Genomic DNA, 21839 nt, shown 5'->3' with positions numbered 1-21839 from the left:
AACATATCAATGAAACTGGTTACAGGTGCATTTCAAAGCTTCAGAATCTTCTAGTAAGCAGCATGGGAGCCATTATCTGCAAGTGGAAGGAACATCACTGCATCATCAACCGGCCATGCACAGGATCTCCTCGCAATATTTCTGACCAGGGAGTCAGAAGGATAGTCAATTCCAAGGGCCAAGGACCACTCTGAGAAAGCTCCAAAAAGACTTGAAGGCAGCCAATTCAATTAAATTAAATTAAACAGTTCTGGAAGTAACTAAAGATCAGGATTCACAAGAGGGACCCCTGGAATCTGTTTAGAACAATGGGCCAAAATCACACCTGATACTGCGACTAATTTTTAGTTTTGTCATACAGGAAATGTCTTGAAGCTGTCATTACAAACAAAGGCTTTTCCACAAAGTATTGAAGAAATTTCAGTAGGCACGTTCAATACTTTTTTCCTGTGTCATTCCACTTTATTACACATAACTGTTATGTTTGGATTTTTTATATGTGTTAATATAATGTGTGGTGAAAAATTTGAATAGACTCACTAACCCTAGGAAGTTCAGGCTAATTACTAAGTGTTCAATACTTATTTCCACCATATTGTAACGTCAGCGCATAAGACATTGCATAGCGTTCTCCCGCGCAGGGCATCCTGGGATACGAGAGCGAACATTTGGGGGGTTTATGTCTTTATATCTCCTTAGTTTTGAGTGTAATGTTAGCGTCTTTATTGTGACATGTTTCCCTTTTAGTTCTCCCTCGTGTGTGATCCTTTTTGTGTGGGGGGCTGCGTCCTCCCCTGTATGTGTAGTGTGTGTGTCTGCTTGACCTGCCCCGTGTGTATTGTGTTCTGTGTCTTGGTCTTGGGCTGTGTGCTCTCGTTCTCAGCTAATAAACCTTTTGATTGGACAACTGTGTGTGTCGCTATCAAATTGTTACAATATATTTATTTTACCTGAATATTTTAACTTCCAAATTAAATGTCAAAATGACAGGACAGACTGGATTTTGTATACAAAACATAGTGAAAACTGTCTAAGGTCACTCTCACTCTCCCTTGCTAAAGAGCTAAATGGTTTAGTCTGCCTGCATGATGTTGGTTGGCACGATAGTCTATCTTTTGTTTATTTAGCTGAGCATCACTAGTAGTGGACCGCTAATTGTTGTGCTGCTGGTGCAATGTCTTTCTCCAAGAAAGCCAAGTCAGGTTACCAAAAACAAAGGCCGAAACAGGAAAAATAGACATCAAAATGAGGGGAAACAACTAATAACTAACTTCTTTCCAAAGAAAGGTGAGCACAAACATCAAAACACGAAATCCCATGGTGTTTGCTTGAATAGGCTATCTCCGCAATCATTAATGCTAAAACGAACTGAGACAACCCACTGAAATAGCGGAAAATACTGTACACTTTCATGGGTTAGGCTACACATGTAATCTGAGGCATCTCGTGATCCAGCTCCATCTCCATCACTTTCAGAAAGACTGCATGGCGCCAGCTTGATTCATGTCCTGTTGTAGGCTACATGCTGACCATTATCACTAGGCTAGTGGTTTAGGGCGTGATTTCTTTTCTCTCCCTTTCTGTTTTCGTTAGTCTTAACTTTTTTTTTTACTCAAGTAACGGATGGGATTTTTGATGTAGCGAAGTACAATACACTCAAAATGTAATCAAGTAAAATTTAAAATACCAATTTTATAAACTACTTAAAAAATACAAAATACACAGAAAAACTACTCAATACAGTAACGTAAGTAAATTTATTTCGTTACTTTCCACCTCTGCACACAACATGCACTTACAGCAGAAATGGTAAACATAAGTATAAGTATAAACATATAACTAAACTCCACTGTACAATAAAGACAGTAGAAGATAAGACAGATAAGAAAACTAACAAAACTAAATACTAAATACACTATATAAGTTAAATTAAGAAAGTCCAATGTGCTTGAGGGTGATAAAGCATAAGACGCTTGTAGTGACAGGGCCGGGACTGGTGAGGTGCTAAAGGGAGTGAGTGTCATGGTGAAGGTGCAAACAGTAGTCCAACCATAGTCCTTAGTTGTGTGTGCCTGGCAAGGTGCTCAAGAGAGTGGGTGTCATGGTGAAGGTGCAAAAAGTAGTCCAACATTAGTGCAACAGTAAGGTCTAGAGACCAGCATAAATAATATAGACAAATAGGAGAGTAAAGTGTCATGTAGACAAGGTAAAATAAAAAACTATTTCAGTGCAAGAACAGGTTGAGGTAACAGTGTAGCAGTAAAACAGTAGTGAAAACACTGTGTACAATAGTAAAACAGTAGTAAAACAGTAGTAAGCAGTAGTGGGCAGTCAGTACTCAAAAAACATGGACATGGAGAGGGTGGAGAGGCAGACAGACTAGGCAGAGAAGTCTATCTCTCCTCTTCCCTTTAGTGAAGCATTGAACAGTTCACCACCTCCACATTGACCCCATCAATGGAGACTGGTAGCAGAGCGTGCTTAGACCTTCGGAAATCCACCACCATCTCCTTGGTCTTTGAAGTGTTAAGTTGAAGGTGATTGAGTTTGCACCATTGCACAAAGTCCTCCACCAGGCTCCTGTACTCCTCCTCTTGCTCGTCCCTGATACACCCCACAATTGCAGTATCATCAGAAAACTTCTGCATGTGGCATGACTCGGTGTTGTAGCGGAAGTCAGATGTGTACAGGGTGAACAGGACTGGAGAGAGCACAGTTCCCTGTGGCACTCCGGTGCTGCTGATCACAGTGTCAGAGAGGCAGTTCTTTAGTCTGACGAACTGTGGTCGCTCGGTCAGGTAATCTGTAATCCAGGTTACCAGGTAAGCGTCCACACCCATCTGCAAGAGCTTGTCTCCCAGTCTGAGGGGTTGGATGGTGTTAAAAGCACTTGAGAAATCAAAGAACATGATTCTCACAGCACTTTTCCCCTTGTCTAGGTGAGAATGTGTCCTGTGTAGAAGATAAGTGATGGCATCGTCCACGCCCACTTTCTCCTGGTATGCAAATTGTAAAGGGTCTAGTGCATGGCGTACCTGGGGTCTGAGCATACCTAAGACCAGCCGCTCCATTGTTTTCATCACATGTGATGTTAGAGCGACAGGCCTGAAGTCATTAAGCTCGCTGGGGTGTGGTTTCTTGGGAACGGGGGTGAGACATGATGTCTTCCACAATGTTGGAACTTGTCCGAGACGTAGACTCCAGTTGAAGATGTGCTTCAGTGGCTCCCCCAGTTCAGCAGCACAGGCCTTGAGCAGCCTTGGACACAGTCTGTCAGGCCCGGCTGACTTACGAGGATGGAGTTTCCTTAAGAGATAACTTACTTGGTCCGCTGAAATGATGGGGGGGATGAGGGGAGTGGAGGGTGAGGAGGAGGAGGGGTGCTTCTGTGAGGGTTGTCGTGTGGCTAGAGACTGATGGCCATTGGCTGAAGCCATTGTTGTCGCACTGCTCGTGGTCACCATGTGGGGGAGATGTGCGATAGCCTGATCAGCAGTGATGATGGAGGGGGGGAAGGGAGGGGAGGGGGGCAGCATCTGAGGTCTGTGTGTCTGATGGCTGTTGACTGAGGTCATTGTCACCTCTTTGTTCATGGTAGCCATGTGGGGGAGGGGTGCGATATCCAGTGATGGTGGGGGTGAGTGTTGCACTGGTAATGAGGCGGGGTGGGGGCTGGGGGGTGGGCAATCGAACCTGTTGTAAAAGTGGTTCAGCTGGTTCGCCCTGACCAGGTCTCCCTCCACAGAGCTGCTGCTCTTCTTAAGGCCAGTGATAGATTTCATACAGTCCCACACCTCCTTCATGTTGTTATCTTGCAGCTTCTGTTCCATCTTCCTTCTGTAGTCCTCCTTTGCCTCTTTCAGCTTAATCTTGAGTTCCCCCTGTACTCGCCTCAGCTCTGCCATGTCCCCCTCCTTAAACGCCATCTTTTTCCTATTGAGAAGGGTCTACGTTACAAAGTTTGAATGAAGTTTCTAAGTTAAACTGTTCAAGAGAAATTTGTACAGATAAAGTGGTAAGCGGAATAATAATAAGTTGTTGTTGTTGCCTAGGAAGAACAGTACAGTGCATCTTCATGCACTGTAACTAGAAATGCAATTCCAAGGAATTACCAGTGCATGAAAATGCTTAAGTTGTCATGTAAAATATCATGTATAGTTAAAACAGATAATACAGAGATGGTTACTACGGTGATGCTAGGATAGACATGGTGGTTGCATAGCTTAATAAAAATTGATAGTTTAAAAGTAGACTGTTTAAAAGCTGAATGTAGATAGTTTAAAAGTTGTTGATAGACAGCTAGTCTAATAGATAGTTTAATGATAGTTTAAAAGTAGACCGTTTAAAAGTTGAAGGTAAATAGTTTAAAAGTTGTTGACAGACTGGAAGTTTAATGAATGTTGATATTCAAATAGTTTAATGGCTGTGTATAGGTAGATAATTGACGATAACTGAAAGTTGGAATGGCTCTGATGTTTGTTAGCAGTTATGCTAAGATTTTTAACTATGCTAACCATGTTACTTAGCTAATGTTTTATAATAGTGCTAGCAATGCTAACATGCTAACCATGCTACTTAGCTAACGTTTTCTAGCAGTTTAATGAATGTTGATATTCAAATAGTTTAATGGCTGTGTATAGGTAGATATTTGACGATAACTGAAAGTTGGAATGGCTCTGATGTTTGTTAGCAGTTATGCTAAGATTTTTAACTATGCTAACCATGTTACTTAGCTAATGTTTTATAATAGTGCTAGCAATGCTAACCATGCTACTTAGCTAACATTTTCTAGCAGTTTTGATAAACATGCTAACTATGCTAGCAATGCTAACTAGCATGCTAACAATGTTAACTTGCTAACTATGCTAACCATTTTACTTAGCTAATCATTTTTAGCAGTTTTGTTACAAATGCTAACTAGCATGCTAATATGCTAACCATGCTAACTAGCTACAGTGGGTAGGAGTCATAGGGTCTGTCTCATTCCGAATACTTCTGTCAGTGCACTGCTAATGTGCACTGACCACTTACTGCCGTAGTGCCCACTTTCGATCGTTAGTATTGTTCCAAAAGGAACACTTATGTTAAAACGCCTACCGGAAATGACGGGATGACGTGACGAACGCAACATACGTGAACGCAAATTTTCAGCCCGCCAAAAATATATGCCGGCGTTTGTTTACAAACACACACGTTCATTAACCAATCGTTCACAGCATGTGGAAACTACATCGCCTCCGACGCCAATGCAGGATCCTCCTACTATTGGCTGAACATGAGGTATGTTCATGTATTTTACAAACACCTATCATGCACAAATTGCAGTGCAGCAGTAGGCTACACCAGTAGGATTAATCAATCACTTTACCTTTTCAAAAGTCATGAGCAGTTCCTTGCATTAAGTTGATGAATTACTAAATGTACACAGCAGGTTCACAGACGTTTTACCATTTCATGTCACAATACTTGAATGCAATTACTAAATGTTTTTTCACTGTCTATATAAATGTTATGCAGGACAGTGACAGTAAGCTGCTAGTTATTATTTTACCATCAGTACTTCAGTGTGCTCCAAGTGGATACACAATTAAAAGCTCTATCAGTATAAGACTTCACAAATATGTATGAATTCGTGCTCAAAATGTTAAGTGATCTTTACACTAACATACACCAAGCAATAGGCAACAGAATAGACAGGCCTATTGATATGTTCTATCATGTACTAATTCTGATGAATGTTAAGAAAAGACAATGAATTAAGGAAAACACAGTAACAGAACCAGATATTAACTTTATTTTAAACAAAAAACATAATAAATTCACTTTCCTCTCCCCACTCACAGCGTCCTCCCAGCCCCAGAAAGTACTGCCAGATTAATAACACAGTGCCAGTGTTGGCACTATACTTTGATGGCCACAGTGACATGAGGGTTGACTATCGCCTTTCAAGGGTGTCCTTCAACGCACTCATGGATGTGTTGGGCAGGGAATGCGACCATGGCTGGGGCCCAGAAATCGACATCCTGATCTTTCTTTTCTGGCTTGCCACTCCCTCCTCCTACCGTGTGGTTGCCAGGGCCTTTGCCATGCCCCGGGCAACTATTCACCGGGTAGTCCACAGGGCGAGTGGGAAGATCGTCGCTCTACTGTACCGAGTGGTCCGACATCCCACCGCAGAAGAGCTCCCTCACCTCGGGGGTCGCTTTGCCCGTCTGGCCAGATCTGCAGCCTTCAACCGTGTGGTTGGTGCCATCGATGGCTGTCATGTCAGGGTGAAGCCCCCAGCACAAGATGCTGCCTGTTATTTTAACAGGAAGCTCTTTTACTCCATCCAGCTGCAGGCCATCTGTGATAACGTGTGGAAGTTCCTCGATGTGTTCGTGGGGTACTGTGCAGTGTTTCCCCTACAGTGTATTTAACAGCGGCGCAGTGCCGCCGCTAGATTTTCAGCGCCGCTGCAACATAATATCACGAGATTCACTTAACACACTGTAAAAGCACAACGGCCAACGTCATCTCGAAATTGTTTTCTGAAAGTCTTGAGTAAGTTAAGTGCATCAAATCCGCACTTAGCCTCTCATTATTCAGGACATATATGCGGCATGATGTGTCAGGTGATTACAAGCCCAAAGACAAGTCTGCAGCCCATATGGCTAGCCTACGTTCTGAACACGGTTACATTGTTTAGCTATCCGACTGATGGGGTCTTGCTCCGCCACAGTGTAGCCTATGGTGTCATCGTTCACTTGTAGGTTACACAATAAATAGCCTACTTATAGGCCTGGTGACAATAAAAAATGATATTAGTTATATTTCATCACGAAGCTGTTTGTATGCCGTGAATTAAACTTGTAGCCTATGCCATATGTTAAGCTTGAGCAATTCCTCTGATCCAAAGCCTGCTTTGACACATTGACACTAATGTGAAACATGCATCCTCCTCTCCTAGCCTACATCAAATAAAAAGAAACCAATTCATGATTACCGAAATGAATTTAACATGGGGAAAAAAAGTTTGTTCGCGATTTAGCCTACTGTTGTGATCGCGGTTCTTTCTGCTGATTGGATTTACGTCGGTGTCATCGTCAACTCTGAGAACTCTTGCTCCGGCTGACAATTTTATCCAGAGAGCTGATTTCCCAAAGATGAGCCTCCATCAACATTCAACGACAAATTATTAAAACGTAAGTAATGCAATAGAGTAAACCAATGTGCTACAAGGTGTATGGTCTTAACGTTAATTGTAGCCTAGACTTGTAACGTTAAGCGTGGGGCTACATGTAATGTTTGCATGGGAAAGCTAGGCGAACACAGTCTAGGCCTGTTTAAACTTTCTGATAGTTAAAGGAAATATGAGCATATGTTGGCATATACATTATAGCCTAAATTCTGTCCACTTAGCTATAATAGGCTATCACAAACAGACCTTTTCTACGTTTTTATGCATTAGACATAGGAGCCTACATTCTCTTATCAGAAAGACGTGTTCTCATAACTTCAGCGTTCTCTTGACGGTGAGATCTAACGGTCGCACTTCAATCAAGTAGCCTAGGTCCTTTTCGAGTTAATTGTGAGTGAGTTGTATGGTAACTGTGGGAGTGATGTAGAAGAAAAGTGAGTATTTACTTTTTTTATACGTGGGTTTGTTGTTTTGGGACTGAGAAATAGACTACAAGGAGAGCATCTGGCTACGTGCATGCGTGTCAGCATTAATGGCCCCCCAACAATTCAATTCAATTACCAAAGAGCCTTAGAGATGTTCTTTGAAAAGCCCAGAAAAAATTAAGTGCTCGCAGATTGGGTGTGGCCTTTGCCATTAAGACAAATTTAAATAAATTGTAAATAATCTTTTTCTGGGTTGTGCCATTTCATTTTTCTTCTATCATTTTTAACCAATAATGTAAAAGAAAGCTGAAAATGTCCACAAAAGAAACACGAAGGTATGATATAAATTTTTTTTTTTTTTTTTTTTTTAAATGTAACAACCCCCATGATTACATTTAAAAATGTAAAATGTATGATTGATTTCGTCTGGCATGTTAAAAAACAAAACAAATCTGAATAAATTATATGACCATTCTGCAAAATCTAATGTGTTCAACATTATTAAACATTGTATTAAGTATTGTATGGTTATATTCATACACCAGAGGTAAATACATTGTCTACTTCTTATCAGTTTGATAAAGTAGGTAGGTAGTATTTTTAGGAATTGATCAGTCATGAATTTGACTTTACCAATTAGTTCAAAGGTAAACACACAAGTGTACAACCAATTCCTGTAAACCAACCAATTGAGAAGGTTTTACCAATTTACCAATTTAGAGCAGCCAGACTCACAATGTGAAAGTCTGGAGTAACCTAATCAGGAAAAAAGATGTTAAACAGTGTACAGTGTAAATTATATGTTACATATTTATTTAATATTTATTTCACTTCTACAATTTATTGGAGAATTTATCTAAAATTGTCAGGAGGCGCTCCTCCCTAGCAGACGCCTCTCTCTCTCTGGCAGCCATCTCCCTCTCCCTCCTGTCCTCCCTCTCCCTCATCTCCCTGAAAAACCTCTCCTCCCTCTCTACATCCTCACGGTGCCGCCTCTCCTCCCTCTCCACAGCCTCTTGGTGCCTCCTCTCCTCGCGCTCTGCAGCCTCTCTCTCTCTCTTCTCCTCTCTCTCTCGCTGCTCTCTCTGCATCTCCTGCATCACCTTATCAGCCTGCTTCTCATTCTCCTGTAAGGCTTTCAAAATTTCCAGTGTATCTACCCGGCGCCTCTTTGGGGTAGACACCTCAGGAGTCACCGGTGTCACCACAGCAGGGGGTGAGGCCCTCGCCACTTCCGGGTTGGATGAGGCAAAGAGAGCAGGCGGCTCCATAGACGGCCTGCTCCCTATTGCCTCATCCATCAGTGAGTACCACTTCCAAGAAGCAGCGGTGGCCTCACCCCCCTCTGTACTAACACCAGTACGAGGGTTCTTAAGTGCCTGTGGATGGAACGACAACAAAAAAAGCTGCACTATTTCACTATCAAATACTAAACACTAACCATGCATTTACATTTCTTACTTATAAAAATACACTACCGTTCAAATGTTTAAAGTCTCTCAATCACCCTAGGTAAAAACACTGACAATGATTCCCAAACAATCCTAAAAGAGTTTTCCAAAAAGATATGTATGGAACAACCTTGTACTAACCTTGTATTTCTGGACCAAGTTCTCCCATCGCTTCCTGATGGCTTTGGCATCCAGCCTCCCCTCCAACCCCTTTTTCTTAATGAATTCCCTGGTAAAAAACACAACAGCAGATCTTATCAATGCATTAAATGATACAGAGGCCCACTACCAGAACATTTAACATGACACGAGTACTAGGTTCGCCCACCTAATCATGTTACACATGAAATGCAACTACAATATTTCGTATGTTTTGTTTGCAACAACAATCTCACAACATTTATTTTGAGGAGATTATTTATCCTGGGGTTGGGCCAGAGATGCATAGACTGCTTTACATGTGTTTAGCCTCCACTACAGCACTGTCAATAACAACGAGCATATGTGATCACGTTAGTTTGAAGTGAAGAACGTAGCGTAATACAACTGGTAATGCAATGTACTTACTCGAATCCAGTAAGGGTCGCATTTCTCCTCCCCGTAAACAAATCTGCGTTTGCAGCACGCCACGGGAGAAGCTCCCTTGTATCTTCGTCCGTCCCTAAAACAGATCAAAATACCTCGATGAGACAAAAGGAACTCACCTTGCCCGTCAATAGTATACGTGATATCAAACATTACAACGGCACAACACTGTATTCACCAGCACATAATCTAAAATAGTCACGAAGCCAGTTTCATAACTTTCTAGCGTTCACACAGATAACGTGCTCGTCCCGATGGATGGATTAACGTGTTAGGTAGCATTAACATACAACGTTATGTTACGTTAACTCGCCAAATGATTATGTCGGCTTCAATCTGTGAGGCCACGTAAGTAAAACATTATACGTCAGTAAACGTTTCGTATTACTGCTGTTACTTACATTAATACGATAGAGCTCACATTTATGTGCTCGTCCCAATGGATGTCTTAACGTGGCTTAACGTGCTAGGTTGCTAGGTAGCTAGATAGCATTAACATGTAACTTACGCTAATTAACTCGCCAAATGATTATATCGGCTTCAGTCAGTGAGGGACATGTAAGTGATGCATTAGACGACGGTACAAATGATTATATCGGCTTCAGTCAGTGAGGGACATGTAAGTGATGCATTAGACGACGGTACAAATGATTATATCGGCTTCAGTCAGTGAGGGACATGTAAGTGATGCATTAGACGACAGTACAAATGATTATATCGGCTTCAGTCAGTGAGGGACATGTAAGTGATGCATTAGACGACGGTACAATGCCTCGTATTACCACCATTACTTACATTTATATGATTGCGGTGTCGCAGCTCCGGCTGTCTCGGCTGAATTGTCCGCCATTATTTTCAAAATTGGAAAATCTTCCCGACGTCCCTGGTCCCTCCCTTTCCACTTTGTAGTCAAGATGGCGTCCGTTTAGTGCGAGTAGGGTCCATCGTTGCACACTGAATTTTGTGACCATTTTTAGGGGGTCATCCGGGTACCTTCAGTGCACTGACTTTTTGTGTTATCTACACTATATACTTAAAACTAAGTGTTCGAAGTGTAGAAGTAGACGGAATGAGACAGACCCATAGTTGATGACAGTAGTTTAAAGGGTTAAATTGTTTAACAGTGAAATATTGTAGTGAGGACTTTTATTTTGAAACAGTTTTTTGGCAGAGGAAGCAGTTGAACAGGATGTGTAGTCTTAATAAGGCCAGTTTGTATGCTTAAAGCCTGAGACTGGCAGTTGATCCAGGTGGCCTGAACACCTGCCATATAGATTCTAATTGCTTAACGGCCGTATTATGATGTCACAATCAGCAATGTTAAGTCTATGGGGATTTTTAAAAAGTTTTTCTTTAATAGTTTAAAAAGTATAAAAGTTTCAAAGTTGAAAAGACATAGCAGCGTGGTCCGTTTGAATACCTACGTTACAAAGTTTGAACGAAGTTTCTAAGTTAAACTGTTCAAGAGAAATTGCGTACGGAAAAAGTGGTAAGCGTAACTAGAAATGCAATTCCAAGGAATTACCAGTGCATGAAAATGCTAAAGTTGTGATGTAAAATATCATGTATAGTTAAAACAGATAATACAGAGATGGTTACTACGGTGATGCTAGGATAGACATGGTGGTTGCATAGCTTAATAAAAGTTGATAGTTTAAAAGTAGACTGTTTAAAAGCTGAATGTAGATAGTTTAAAAGTTGTTGATAGACAGTAGATAGTTTAAAAGTTGTTGATAGACAGCTAGTTTAATAGATAGTATAATGATAGCAGTTATGCTAAGATTTTTAACTATGCTAACCTGCTAACCATGTTACTTAGCTAACGTTTTCTAGCAGTTTAATGAATGTTGATATTCAAATAGTTTAATGGCTGTGTATAGGTAGATATTTGACGATAACTGAAAGTTGGAATGGCTCTAATGTTTGCTAGCAGTTATGCTAAGATTTGTAATTCTGCTAACCATGCTACTTAGCTAATGTTTTATAGTAGTGCTAGCAATGCTAACATGCTAACCATGCTACTTAGCTAACTTAACTAACGTTTTCTAGCAGTTTAATGAATGTTGATATTCAAATAGTTTAATGGCTGTGCAGTTTTGCTAAACATTTTCTAGCAGTTTTGCTAAACATGCTAACTATGTTAGCAATGCTAACATGCTAACTATGTTACCCATGTACGACCGTATTATGATGTCACAATCGGCAATGTTAAGTCTATGGGGATTTTTAAAAAGTTTTTCTTTAATAGTTTAAAAAGTATAAAAGTTTCAAAGTTGAAAAGACATAGCAGCTTGGTCTGTTTGAATACCTATGTTACAAAGTTTGAATGAAGTTTCTAAGTTAAACTGTTCAAGAGAAATAGCATACGGAAAAAGTGGTTTTGGAAAATAACTCTTCATTTATTAAAACTAAAAGACTGAAATTAAGTTGCCATGTTCAAACAAGAGTTGCAGTACTGAAGTTCACCTACAGTGCAGTTTCAATTTATTAAAGTTACATACACACAGGCCTACTTAAAGATTGAATCCAGCTCATCAAGTTTACTGATAGCGAAATTGTTCGACTGGTCACTTAGTTTTACTGGGCTTACAGATTACATTACATTACATTACATTACATTACATTACATTTGGCTAGTGTAAGTCTGTGTGAGGGCATTCAAGTAGGTGGGAGCAGAACCGGAGACTACTTTGTAGGCAAGCGTTAGAGACTTGAATTTGATGCGGGCTGCCATAGGTAGCCAGTGTAGCTGGATGAGCAGCGGGGTAACATGTGCCCTTTTGGGTTGGTTGTAGACCAAGCGCCCGCGTTCTGGATCATCTGAAGTGGTTTCACTCGCAGGCTGGGAGACCTGTCAGGAGGGCATTGCAGTAGTCGAGTCGTGAGATGACTATTGCCTGAACCAGAAGTTGGGTAGCATCTTGAGTCAAGTAAGTCCTGATTTTCCGTATGTTGTAGAGTGCGAAACGGCATGACCGGGCGACTGAGGCAACATGATCTGAGAAGTTTAGTTGGTTGTCGAGAACAACTCCTAGATTTCTTGCAGTCCTGGTCGGTGAAACAGACAGGGAGTCAAATTTGATGTTGATGTCGTGGTGTATGGTAGGTTTAGCTGGGATGACCAGCAGTTCAGTCTTTGAGAGGTTCAGCTGGAGGTGGTGTGCCTTCATCCATGTAGCTATGTCTGAAAGGCAATCTGAGATCCGTGCTGAAACCAGGGGGTCGTCAGGTGGAAAGGACAGATAGAGCTGTGTGTCGTCTGCATAGCAGTGGTATGAGAAGCCGTGCGAACGGATAATCTGTCCCAAGGAGGTGGTGTAGATAGCAAAGAGGAGGGGGCCCAGCACTGAGCCCTGGGGGACCCCTGTGGTGAGATGGTGAGGTGCAGATAGCTGACCAAGCCATGATACGTTAAACGAAGGCCCTGTGAGGTAGGATTCAAACCAGGAGAGAGCAGAACCGGAGATTCCCATGTCAGCGAGTATAGAGAGAAGGATACGGTGATTAACCGTGTCAAAGGCAGCCGATAAGTCAAGCAGAATGAGTACTGATGACCGAGCGGTCGCCCTGGCTTCTTTTAAGGCTTCTGTTACAGACAGCAGAGCCGTTTCGGTAGAGTGGCCGCTTTTGAACCCAGACTGATTTGGATCCAGAAGGTTGTTCTGTGAAAGGAAGTCAGAGACCTGTCTGGAGACTGCTCGTTCAATGCCTTTGGATAGGAAAGGCAGTAGTGAGACAGGGCGTAGTTCTCGACTTGAGCAGGGTTGAGAGAAGCTTTCTTAAATAACGGTGTTACCCGGGCCATTTTGAACGCTGTTGGAAATGTGCGGAGGTTAGCGAGCATTGATCACATGTGTGATAGCTGGAGCGATGGTCGGGCTGATGGACTGAAGTAGGCTCGTAGGTATAGGGTCCAGTGAGCATGTGGTAGGGCGGCTGCATGTCAGGAGTCTGGACACTTCACTCTCGGAGAGAGGCGTGAATGCTGAAAAAGATGTTCCAGCAGTCCCTAGAGGTTGTAGGAGTGCGTTATCTGAGTCAGATCGTTGAGTGGGCATGTAGAGAATTGACTGCTGATTGCCGCCACTTTGTTTGTAAAAAATGAGGCGAGGGTATCTGCAGTAAGGCTGGATGGAGGAGGAGGCAGCTGAGGGTTGAGTAGCGATTTGAAGGTTGAGAAAAGTTTTCGAGTGTCTGTAGCGCTGTTGATTTTGTCATTGTAGAAAGCAGTCTTAGCAGCAGTGATGCTGGCTGAGAAGGAGGTCAGGAGTGTCTGGTAGTTTTTGAGGTCGTCAGCTAGTTTGGATTTGTGCCATTTCCTCTCCGCAGCTCTGAGTTTGGTGCGCCAAGATCGGAGGGTATCATTTAGCCATGGATGAGAATGTTTGGATCGAGCTGGCCTTGTGGTAAGAGGGCACAGCTCGCCTAGACACGCAGGTCAGTGTGGAGCAGAGCGAGTCTGTGGCTTCATTAACCTCCAGAGAGGAGAAGGTGTTGAGTGGAGGTAGACCGGAGGCAACCACAGAGGAGAAGTGCGTTGGAGACAGGTTCCGGATGTTGCGGTGGAACGTGACCATCGGCTGAGGAGCCGGAGGCTGTTCTGTCAGGCTGACGTTGAACTGGATGAAGAAGTGGTCAGAAAGATGGAGAGGCGTCACCATGAGGGTGTCTGTGCTGCAGTTCCGAGTGAAAATCAAGTCAAGCTCTTTGCCAGCTTTGTGAGTCGGTGGGCTTTGAACCAGTTCGAGGTCAAAGGAGGGACCAGGGCCAAAAGTCCGCTGAGCCTGGGGCATCTAAGTGGATGTTCATATCACCGAGAACAAGAAGCGGACAGTCATGCTCAGGGATGGAGGATAGCAGAGTGTCAAGTTCGTCAATGAAGTCGCCTAGTTGGCCTGGAGGGCGGTAGATAACCAGCACGTAGAGTTTTGCTGGGGCGATCACTGTGATGGCATGGAATTCGAATGAGACATATTTGTTTGAAGGCAGTAGCGGGGTGAATTTCCATTTGTTGGAGATCAGCAGGCCCGTCCCGCCTCCTCGTCCAGATAGGCGAGGGGTGTGGGATAGTGTAAGGTTAGTGGAGGATAGCAGAGTGTCAAGTTCGTCAATAAAGTCGCCTAGTTGGCCTGGAGGGCCAGATAGCCTCGCCTTGCGTACAGTTTAAATTCGCTAATGAAAGAATATTTAAACTAAGCCTTATCAAAAGATCCAGCTAGTTGTTGATTGGACAGATACTGAAGTTTAAGGCCTACCGACAGTACAGTTTCAGCTTATTAAAGTTATTAAAGTTAAACATCTGACATTCAGCACACATACCATCTGACACCAAATACCATACTGGAACGGCACCTACACCGAATCCGCGAGTGGCATGACTTTTTACTGGCTATCCCAATGCACTACACAACTATACATAGTCTACTCCTCTGTCTCATGTGGTACCTTTCTGGCCTGATAGCCTGAAACAGTAGCCTAGAAATCTAGACGCACCCTAGCGGCAGCAAATTACATTTGCACAATTACACACAATTACATTTGCTGCTAGGGCTAGTCTAGCAACTCTCCGTTGGCTTGTGAGCTCGAAAAATGAAACTTCTATCAGGCCAATCAAATCGTGTATGGAGTCGTTAGGCGGGCTTAACATAATGATTGATGGCAGAGTTGCAACGGTTTGGCTTGAATTCCCTGGTACTTGAAAACAAATAAGATAGATGTTGCTGTTGGCGAACAGTGTGACACAAGTTAAGCTTTTATTAAGTTGGCAAAAGTTTGAACCAGCCAACTAGCTCCGCTGGTGGGAAACGCATGGGACTCATAGCGCTGTCCTATTGTGTGCAGAGGGAATTTGAAAGACAACCGATTATCCCGCCCCTCGGACTGAGCACTGCGAACAGTGAGTGCCCAGACTCTACATTTTAATGTGGGTCTGGCTCGTCAGGCTACTAAAACAGAGGTAGGCCTGGTATAATATTTTTTTTAGAAATGTCTTTTAATGGTTACTTAGAATACTATTTGACATGTAGAGCCATTTGTGAGGAAGACAGTTGATAACCTAATATTACATTTGGTTACTTTTTTTTTTTTTTTTAAAGCTGTCAGGAGATTAAAAATAAAATCTAATTAATTGCATACACTGTAAAAAATGAAAAGTCAGGGCTGTCAATTTTATCAAATCATATTATGTTACAATGACATGCAGCAGTCTAGTTTTGAATGAAACACAACCATATTGTGTTCAAATAGTAATGTCAATTGAGCAATCAATGTTTTCTAATTGAATCAACTGGTAACCGTATATACTGGGGAAAAGGGAAAAGAGGGTTTGTCACACTTGCTAAACCACAAAACATGAAATTAAACAAACTCATCTTTCTTTCAAACACAATGTTATTTTGTTGAACTGAAATTTTGCCACAGCAAAGGATTTATCCAACAGAATCATGTCAGATTAATGTGAAGCAGTTAGGCAAATGAACACATGCAACGCCTTGGTGTCACCATTTCATTGTGTTCCCATGAGCCTTTGCAAGAATACGGAGATAATCACACAGCCAACAGTGTTGTAAGAAGTTTTCACATGGATTTTCCTAAAGAGGGTTATGCTTAGATTCCAGTAGGCCTAGAATTAGGATCTGAGTATCTTATGTTATGCTTTGAGATGAACCATGCTTTGCACCTTTATTGCGTATTGAACATGAACAAAATATCAGCAGTTATGGCACATGTTTTCAACTACTATGAATGCTTCTGAATACTGTGGCACAACATATGCCACTTCATCTTTAAGTCTTAAATATCACAGTTATCTACCTTTAACCATGATGTTGCAATACTATATATCTGAATGCCTAGTATGAGTACATGCATATGAGTACATGCAACCTGTATAACACAATCACGTTGAAATCACATTACTTTTGGCAAATGAGTGATTTAATTAAGGCAAACCAACATTATTCATTATCATTGTGTATTGTGAAGTTCATTATCAGTTGTGACGCACTTCCATACATTTTCTGTAATGGCTCCTCTGCTGGTTGACTCACCTAGTTGGGACACAGCACTATGCCCAAAGCCATCCATCTGGCTTGGTAGCATTCAATTAGATCCAATTAGATTTCACCAAGGAACACACTTAATCATGAAGTCTAAGTGTTTGCTAATCATGAATAAAAGGTGTGTCACTAAACATTCTTTTTCATGTAAAAAAACCATCATCATTCTAAAAAAATCATTCTACCCTTTGCCACTCACTGACAGTTCATCACACAATCAATCTATTGGTACCAAAATAATCTACAAGGCCTCTGTTTTCAAAATAGGTCAATCACATGAATATAAGTCAAAGTATGTAGAAACAGGGCCATTGTTAGTAGGCAGTGTGCAATTTCGAGCAAAAACTCAAAATAGGAGATTTCAAACAATGGAATTTATTAAATAGTGTGTGAACTACACAATACAACAAGAACAGAACTACAACTACAACTCTAACTATAACTCAAACATCAGATCCAGGTCCAGGTCCTCATTCTCCTGGTCCTCAACACCTTGGTCGACGGCCAGATTCTGTTGAAAATAGATAAAGCAAAGACAAGGACAATAATTAAGAATGCATAAACATATACTTTCACTGCATGTTATTTTTGTATGTGACAAATAAAATTTGAATTTGAATTTCCTTCTGCCAAAGTTATGTGCAGACATTCTCACTTCAAAAAGCTTGTGGGGGGACAAAACAAGGTCCCCCTTCAGCTCCAGCTGCACAGTGAGGGGGAGTCTCCTAAGGAACTCCTCCTCAGTTCCCTCCCATTGAATTATGGGAACCTGCACCTCCCATGCCACTAAGGAGCATCAGGCGGATATACTCCTCTCCACCCTCAATCCCGGCGACAACACAGTCGAGCATACAAGGGGCTGCTTCGATGTGCTGTAGAAAGACAGAACACAGTCATTCATACCACTTCCATTTAAAGGTGCTCTAAGCCAGCGGTCCCCAACCACCGGGCCGCGGACCGGTACCAGGCCGCGGGACATTCCTAACCGGGCCGTAGCCTACGACATGTGTTTAAAAAAAAATGCATGCAAACTAAACTAAATTTAATTCGCAATAATGTCACGTTTTTACATGGCATAGGCCTATATGCAGTTGTTTGATTGCACGCATGTTTGCATTTTGCAAGGTCTATTTTCTTATGTCTGTCTGTCCCGTCTTCAACACTTTTACATATTGCCTTCAGCGCGCCTTCAGCCTCTCAGGTCAGCTCACTTCCTTGATCAGTTCTTGGCGAGCGGTATGTCACCTGACAGAAGTTAGCTAAACTGCTAGAATGAGCAACAAAAAACAAGCATCTTTAGCAGGTCACTGGCCAGAGTGTTTGAGCTGAGAGAGCTGCCGCAGATATTTCTCTTTTTTAAAAAGCTGTACATTTTAGTGATGAGGACTGGGTGTCAAAACTCGCTTACCTGTGTGACATATTCGGATTGCTTAATGACCTCAACCGGTCACTCCAGGGGAGAATGACGACTGTCTTTAAACTGGCAGATAAAGTCGCTGCATTTAAAGCCAAGCTTGATTTGTGGGGACGACGAGTGGACCGGGGTGTATTTGATATGTTCCAAACAGTAGTGGGGTTTTGGGAGAGACTGAGGCAGGGCCCTTTCTCTCATAGCTGGTCTTGCGCGATCACCTTGTTGCGCTTTCAAATGAGTTTAAGCGTTACTTCCCATCCTCCAAAGATCCACGGCAAACCAATGAGTGGGTCCGCAACCCATTTGTCAATATCCCAAATATCCCAAAACTTGTCAGCGCAGGAGGAAGAGCAGTTGATCGAAATTGCAAATGACGGTGGTCTTAAGAGTGTCTATAAGGAAACCTCTCTGGCGGGTTTTGGATCAATAACAAAGCAGAATATCGAGATAGCCGTAAAAGCTGAAGACGTTGCTACCATTTCCCACCACGAGGCGGGTTTTCGCAATGACTGCAACTAAGACCAAATTGCACAATCGACTGGACATTTCAAACACACTGAGGGTGTCACTGTCTTCCATCATTCCATAAGCAGGGCTCCCACTGATTATATTAAGTAATGCACGTTTAGTTCCCATGTTTTGTTCCCATATTTTGTTAAGCATGTTCACACGTAGGCTATAGATGTAGCTTCAAGTTGTTCAATATTCATAGTTCATATTGTTCAATTTTCACTTCTTCAAGTTCACGTTTTTCACATGTTTAAGAGATCGTTACCTTCACTGTTCATACATAACTGGAGCTAGTTCTTTTCAAGTTATGCATGCACAACACATACGGAACATGGAACATGGAACCCCCCGCCCCAGCTGCGGTCCGTGGAAAAAAATAGGAATCAAACCGGTCCATGGTACATAAAAGGTTGGGGACCCCTGCTCCTAGCGATAATGTCACTTCTGTTGATGTTCAAACAAAACAGAGCTAGCTCGCCTACTCCGTCCTGTGCAATTGAAACGGCTCCTAAATACACATCTCATCGGTGATTGGCTGGAACAGTTTGTTATGTTTTTATGGTCCAGGCTGGATCAAGTCGTTTTTGTTGCCTTTTTGGAAGCTGAGCTGTCCACAGAGACCGCCTTTTTACAGTGTACTCAAGACACAGGCTGATGGTGAGGTGGCGTTTGCTGTATGAGTCAAAAAATGTTTTAGCTTTTATACCGTAACATCGATTAGAACACCTTTAATGTAGAGAGCCATTGAGACAAGGGTGTAACAAATAATACCATGCACACAGAAACCTTGTTGTCATACATGCCAAATAATTAATGGAATTAGACATTATACATTTTCTATTATTCTATATGTTTTTACATATCAAATGATAATTTAGGGTTATTGTTTCATATTATTTCTTATTATCTACAGGCAGCCCTTGCAGCTTCCTGAGGCCAACCACTGTGCATTCTGTGTATTCTTTGACACTTACTTTGACCACACTGTATGTGGACGTGTTCAGCTTAAACCCATAGCTGGAATGGTACTTTGACCACACTGTATGTGGACGTGTTCAGCTGGAATGGTTCGTTGGCCGAAGGTGGGATACCTCCAGCCATGTTTCCGCTTGCAGGTTAATCAGGGCATTCTCCCTCCAAAATGTGACGGATGCCGAATGCCCCCCGTTTTGCAACTCTACCTCACGTAGGGGGATAAAAAAAATAGGAATCAAACCGGTCCATGGTACATAAAAGGTTGGGGACCCCTGCTCTAAGCGATAATGTCACTTCTGTTGATGTTCAAACAAAACAGAGAGCTAGCTCGCTACTCCGTCCTGTGCAATTGAAACGCTCCTAAATACACATCTCATCGGTGATTGGCTGGAACAGTTTGTTATGTTTTTATGGTCCAGGCTGGATCAAGTCGTTTTTTTTTTTTTTTTTTTTGCCTTTTTGGAAGCTGAGCTGTCCACAGAGACCCGCCTTTTACAGTGTACTCAAGACACAGGCTGATGGTGAGGTGGCGTTTGCTGTATGAGTCAAAAAATGTTTTAGCTTTTATACCGTAACATCGATTAGAACACCTTTAATGTAGAGAGCCATTGAGACAAGGGTGTAACAAATAATACCATGCACACAGAAACCTTGTTGTCATACATGCCAAATAATTAATGGAATTAGACATTATACATTTTCTATTATTCTACATGTTTTTTTACATATCAAATGATAATTTAGGGTTATTGTTTCATATTATTTCTTATTATCTACAGGCAGCCCTTGCAGCTTCCTGAGGCCAACCACTGTGCATTCTGTGTATTCTTTGACACTTACTTTGACCACACTGTATGTGGACGTGTTCAGCTTAAACCCATAGCTGGAATGGTACTTTGACCACACTGTATGTGGACGTGTTCAGCTGGAATGGTTCGTTGGCCGAAGGTGGGATACCTCAACCATGTTTCCGCTTGCCCAGGTTAATCAGGGCATTCTCCCTCCAAATGTGACGGATGCGAATGCCCCCCCCGTTTTGCAACTCTACCTCACGTGGGGGGATAAGGGACCCCTTCAGGGTCACTTGGCGGATGCCGATATCTGTAAATGAAAAAGGCAACAGTCTCAGTACTGCAAACTCCCAATACTGCAAAGCCTAACAAGGTAATCAGTTGCATCAAATATTTTACGTTTGAAATTTAACTTGTAAGTGCATTTACTCAGTTCAAGCTAATTGTTAATTTTGAGTGTCAGTATGTATATTGGGGTGATAATATGATTAAGTTAATAATAGCCATCTGTCATGTCTACTGGATTGAAACACTTTTTTTTTTAAAAAAAAAGTGTTCATATGAAATTGATATGGTATTGTATATTATAGTATTGTTTATTTTCATTAGGCTGTTGATTAATTTGACATTGTTGTGTATTATTGATATCCTCCTTAATGTAGTCTTACCATGCTATTGTTATTGTTATATATTATTGATTGGACATTATTGTTTATTATTGCTATTCTCCTTAATGAAGTCTGACCAATTTTTAAATTGTTTTCTGTTAAAAGTAAGTGTTATATTGTTTAGTATTTGTGTGTAGCTTTGGACAAAAGCCTCTGCCAAATCTCCCATAACCATAACCATAAATAAATTAGGCCTATTTCCGGAATCTAACTTCTGGTATGACGAATGTTAAAGGGTTTGACGTCACTTCCTGTATTCGTCTCTAAATGACTTCTACTGGGATCTGAAGTTGTGTTGCACAACCATGGGGAATTAGACTAGGCTACTACTCTGTGGGATTGTCATTAGGCGTGTTTGTCTTCATCATGAAGACAAACAGCCTATTAGTTCTGTAGAGACTCACAGCGGTGACCGTCCTTGGCGGTGGCGTAGCCTTCAGCCGTCTTGCTCTCCTCTATCTTTACCTGCTTGGAGGGGCACAGTAAGGACTTGGCCTTATTCACAAGCTCAGGGTTTCTTGGGCATGTCAGACTTATAGGCCACAGTATCTTCGTTAAAGTAGGCCCGCCCGTTTTTCATCGCAACCCGGCGAAAATATATGTCACATTCATGACTACTTTGCCAGCCTTTTCTTCTGGCAATGAGAGTACATATGAAGGTCTTTTGCCGTCCGTGGCGAAAATAAAATACAAAGTCTATTCATTTTGTGAGGAGAGACTTGAGGCTACTCACCTTCTAAGTGAATTGCTGTCTGTCAAGGCACGTGCAATTATATACATCA

The sequence above is a fragment of the Alosa alosa genome, chromosome 9 (genome assembly GCF_017589495.1).
Source record: "Alosa alosa isolate M-15738 ecotype Scorff River chromosome 9, AALO_Geno_1.1, whole genome shotgun sequence".
NCBI lineage: Eukaryota > Metazoa > Chordata > Actinopteri > Clupeiformes > Clupeidae > Alosa > Alosa alosa.
This window is presented reverse-complemented; position numbering follows the sequence as displayed.